Here is a 5,594-nt window from a genome sequence, read left to right as displayed (position 1 = left end):
CGGCGTTTCCGTGTGCTGTGCTGGCTCACCAGATGCAGCTTTGTCACGCTGGCCACATGACCCGGAAGTGTCTCCGGACAGCGCTGGCCCCCGGCCTCTTGAGTGAGATGGGCGCACAACCCCAGAGTCTGTCAAGACTGGCCCGTACGGGCAGGGGTACCTTTACCTTTACCTTATTATTATATTTATACCAAGGCCATCTGGGCAGCTTCGAACACACATAAAAATAAAAAAATAAAAACTTCACACATTAATAGTAACAATCTAATCCAATATAAGAAGTCACAATAATTTTAAAATAAACAATTTATATCAAATAAAGCAATAATCCATTAGAATCTAGTAGTAAACAGTAAAATTAGGTAAAGGTGAAGGTACCCCTGCCCGTACGGGCCAGTCGTGTCCGACTCTAGGGTTGTGCGCCCATCTCACTTAAGAGGCCGGGGGCCAGCGCTGTCCGCAGACACTTCTGGGTCACGTGGCCAGCGTGACGAAGCTGCTCTGGCGAGCTGGCACCAGCGCAGCACACGGAAACGCTGTTTACCTTCCCGCTATAAAGCGGTACCTATTTATCTACTTGCACTTAAGAGTGCTTTCGAACTGCTAGGTGGGCAGGAGCAGGGACCGAACGACGGGAGCGCACCCCGCCGCGGGGATTCGAACCGCCGACCATACAATCGGCAAGTCCTAGGCGCTGAGGTTTTACCCACAGCGCCACCCGCGTCCCCTAAACAGTAAAATTAAACACCAGCAAATAACAATTAAACACTTATCAATTACAATAAAGAATTGTTAATCTATAATCAATAAAAATAACAACAAATCACAATGCATAAAATACCACAAAACATACAAAACCACGTAAAAGGATCAGACTGAGAAACAAGGGCACACAATTTATAGAATTATTTTTTAAAAAAAGAAAAAGTTTTGACTCAGCAAGGCCTTCCAAGTGAACCACTGGGGTTTTTAGCCTTTGCGTGCCTACAAAACCAAGGATGATGAAGGACACCTAGAAACCAAAAGATGGATGCTGGAGAGAGGAACAACAAATGGCAGAGTTATCCAACCATCCAAGCTGGAAGAGCAGGAAAGGATGAGGCTTGGCTGGGTCAGGCAGCCAGACAAGGGCAAGAACCGGTCTCCAGGGCCGCTGACAGTGAAGATGTTGGCTCCTTGCATGGCTCCTTGGTGAGGCAATTGCCAAGGGAGGCACCCAGGTGAACACCAGGTCAGCAAGATCAAGATTTCTTGGTTAGGCCACAGGAGAAGCCACACCCTGTCATCTTCAGACACCCAAACTTGTCCACAAACGAGAGCAGATTGTGGATTTGCACCGAATTACCTCCCCATTAATGCAGAGATTTCCACACTGCGCCCTCCCAACCCCAGTGGCATCCAGGGCCTTTTTTTCATGGTTTCCCCATCCTTGGATAATCCAAAATAATCAGTATTTTTAAAGAGCATGCATTTAAAGTGGTAGGGGGCAGGTAGGGAGGTTTTGGTGCTGGAGGAGACTCTTGAGAGTCCCGTGGACTGCAAGAAGATCAAACGTATCCATTCTTAAGGAAATCAGCCCTGAGTGCTCACTGGAAGGACAGATCCTGAAGCTGAGGCTCCAAGACTTTGGCCACCTCATGAGAAGAGAAGACTCCCTGGAAAAGACCCTGATGTTGGGAAAGATGGAGGGCACAAGGAGAAGGGGACCACAGAGGACGAGATGGTGGGACAGTGTTCTCGAAGCTACAAACATGAGTCTGACCAAATTGCAGGAGTCAGTGGAAGACAGGAGTGCCTGGCATGCTCTGGTCCAGGGGGTCACGAAGAGTCGGACACGACTAAAAGACTAAACAACAACAACAGGGAGGTTCAGGATGACATTGGGAAGAGATCCAGTGTGGACAAGCCCTTTGGGGTGTTTTTATTTTATTTTAAATATTGTGTTATTTTATGGATTTGCCTGTTGTGAACTGCCCTGTGGCTCGTGCAAAGGGTAGTACGTACATTATCTAAAAAAGTAAATGAAGAGTGATAAGGAAGCATAGCCAGCAGAGAATTGGCTCCTCTTTAACCAGGACTTTGGCTGATTAACATCTTTATGTTGAATGGTCTCTTTAAATTTGAAGGTTCATTATTGTTCCACAAGATGTGCATTTCTTTAAAGGCCAGAGCAAATAACATGACCTAGTTTTACAGCCGTGAAGCAGTATAGCAGGTGCTGCTAAGTTGTAGTAATTAAGCTGTTGGGTATGGTATATAAAGAGCAGCATGTAGCTCTCTCAGTACCCTGGTGAATGGGTCATGCTTATTGATATACAGTGGTACCTCGGGTTAAGTACTTAATTCGTTCCAGAGGTCCATTCTTAACCTGAAACTGTTCTTAACATGAAGCACCACTTTAGCTAATGGGGCCTCCTGCTGCTGCCGCGCCGCCGGAGCACGATTTCTGTTCTCATCCTCAAGCAAAGTTCTTAACCCGAGGTAATATTTCTAGGTTAGCAGAGTCTGTAACCTGAAGCGTATGTAACCTGAAGCATATGTAATCCGAGGTACCACTGTATTGTAATTTAGTGTAAAAGGGGTTTTTGTTTTTGTTATTAAAACCTAGCAAAAGTCATTTTGCATTTCTTGAATGTGTGGTTTCCCCAGCACGCCTTCTGCAGCGCAGCTAATCTGCAAATAGCCACCATCTTTGGTTATGGGCCCAGCTGCTGAGTGGATGACTGCACATTTTTGGACTTTGAGAAAGGTTTGAGAACTCCTTCTCCTGTTGGTGTGGGTCTGGAAGTGTTCCAGAATGGTTGACCGGGTTCCAGAAGCTGAGAAAGCTCTGACCTTCCCACAGCTGACAGGTGAGAACTACAGTTTATGGTCGTTTTGGGTGGAGGCACTTTTGACTTCTCGAGAAGTGTGAACTTATGTAACTGATGACCCTCCTGACCCTGTGACTAATGCTTGGTCAAAAGGAGATGCGAAAGCCAGGGCGATAATTAATTTGGCTGTCTGCAGAGCAACTAATCTGCAAATTTTGTTGTTGTTTAGTCGTTTAGTCATGTCCGACTCTTTGTGACCCCATCCCATGGACCAAGGCACGCCAGGCACTCCTGTCTTCCACTGCCTCCCACAGTTTGGTCAGACTCATGCTGGTAGCTTCGAGAACACTGTCCAACCATCTCGTCCTCTGCTGTCCCCTTCTCTTTGTGCCCTCCATCTTTCCCAACATCAGGGTCTTTTCCAGGGAGTCTTCTCTTCTCATGAGGTGGCCAAAGTCTTGGAGCCTCAGCTTCAGGATCTGTCCTTCCAGTGGGCACTCAGGGCTGATTTCCTTCAGAATGGAGAGGTTTGATCTTCTTGCAGTCCATGGGACTCTCAAGAGTCTCCTCCAGCACCAGAATTCAAAAGCATCAATTCTTCGGCGACCAGCCTTCTTTATGGTCCAGCTCTCACTTCCCTACATCACTACTGGGAAAACCATAGCTTTAACTATAGGGCCCTTTGTTGGCAAGGTGATGTCTCTGCTTTTTAAGATGCTGTCTAGGTTTGTCATTGCCCTTCTCCCAAGAAGCAGGCGTCTTCTAATTTTGTGACTGCTGTCACCATCTGCAGTGATCATGGAGCCCAAGAAAGTAAAATCTCTCACTGCCTCCATTTCTTCCCGTCTATGCAAATAGTCAACACTTTATAGAATCATGGAATCTTGGAGCTGGAAGCCACCCTCAGGGTGATCTAGTCCAACCCCCTGCGGTGCAGGAATCTCAGCAAAAACATCCATGGCGGTTGGCCATCTGACCTCTGTTTAAAAATCTCCCAAGAAGGAGAGTCCACAAACTCCAGATGGAGACCGTTCCAATGTTGAACAGTTCTTGCTGTCAGAAAGTTCTTCCTGATGTTTTAGTTGTAATTTCCTCTCTTGTAACTTCAAGTCCTATCCTCCAGAGCAGGAGAAAACAAGCTTGCTCCATCTCCCATGTGTCGCCCTTGAGATATTGGGAAATGGCTCTCATATCTCTTCTCAGTCTCCTTTTTTCTGGGCTAAATATGCCCAGCTCCTTCAACCACTCCTCATCAGGCTTGGTTTCCAAACCTCTGATGATCTTGGTCCCCCTCCTCTGCACACCTTCCAGCTTGTCAACATCCTTCCTAAATTGTGGCGCCCAGAACTGGACACAGGGCTCCCCTGTGTGGTCTGACCATGGCTGAATGGAGTGATGCTATTACTTCCCTTGGACTGGACACTGGACTTATGGACATAATGGACAGCAGTATAATGCTGCTGTTGCACTCCGGTCCTGTTTGCAGGCTTCCCATTTGAGGACATCTGGTTTTGGCCACTGTGAGAATAGAATCACAGAGTTGTAGAGTTGGGAGGGACCCAGAGGGTCATCTAGTCCAACCCCCTGTGAGGCAGGAATATGCAGGTGGCCTGCATAGGAACTGAACCCTGGACCTTGGCATTATCAGCACCACGCTCTAACCACCTGAGCTAACTTTGGGGCAGCAGGCTCTTCTGATGCGATTACTCGCTCCCATCAATACGATTCATGAGGATGGTGTCGTTCTGCAGCTTTAGAGGCAGAGCCAGCCAGCCTATAAGGATTGGAGAATCTTTAAAGAATCTTTAGAAAACTATGGAATAAAAGGAAACATCTTGGCAGAATTAGACTGATCCCTGTATTGTATAAATATAAGTTTGTAGGGAGGTAAAAAGAAATTATCTAAGAAATATGTAACTGTGCGGTATAAAGTAATGGATAGACAAAGTACAGTGAGATTCATTGGAAGTCAGTTTTAAATTTCTTTCCTATAAATTTTATAATTGTGTTCAATACCAGGAGTGTATATGATGATAATTATATTAATCTTCTTATATCTTAGTGTGGTGGTTTGATTTTTCTGTTATTTGTTTGATTGTATGTTTGTTTACTTGTATGTACGTCTGTTTTTCATAAATGTATTTATTTTAAATTAATAAAGATAGAATTAAAAAAAATAAAAATAAAGGCAGAGCCAGCCACACGCGATCCCATTTTACTCCGTTGCTGCTCTTCCTCCTCCTAAACCAATAGGAAGCACCGGCGATCGCTCCGGAGAGGTCTCTCTCTCCGCCCAGCTAAGGTGGCCTCGTGCTTTGCCGATTCTATTTTCGTAAAGAGACATGTAACTGGATCTGCGGCAGGCAGGCGGCCCTGCGCTCGTACATTCCGCGCCGGGAACATTGCATTCTGCCGGCCTCCCACACTCTCTCCTGCTGGAGTGAAGCACAGATTTCGAGTTGCAGATCCCAAGCAGCCTTCTGCCTGCCTTAACTGCGCAACATTACACTAGAGGAGGCCTGCCATGTTCACCCATGATCCAGAGGCCTGTGTGCTGCTGGGACAGCTCCCCAGAAAGCGTTGTGGTTTTTTTGCAGGGATGTCCCGGGAACTGAGCAGAGAAGTGGCAGGCTGCTGCGTAATTGCGCACCGTTCTTCTCCCCTGCATGCCCCAACAGCCCTGGCTTGTCACCGAGCCAGGGAGACTAAAGGTTTTGTTCTCTCTGAACACTGGAGCTTTGTCCCGGCGGTGGAGCAGGAGCAGCAGCAGCACCGCCTGCC

Source organism: Podarcis muralis, chromosome 5, assembly GCF_964188315.1.
Source record: "Podarcis muralis chromosome 5, rPodMur119.hap1.1, whole genome shotgun sequence".
Taxonomy (NCBI): domain Eukaryota; kingdom Metazoa; phylum Chordata; class Lepidosauria; order Squamata; family Lacertidae; genus Podarcis; species Podarcis muralis.
The sequence above is the reverse complement of the archived record's forward strand: the minus strand, read 5'-3'. Positions refer to the sequence as shown.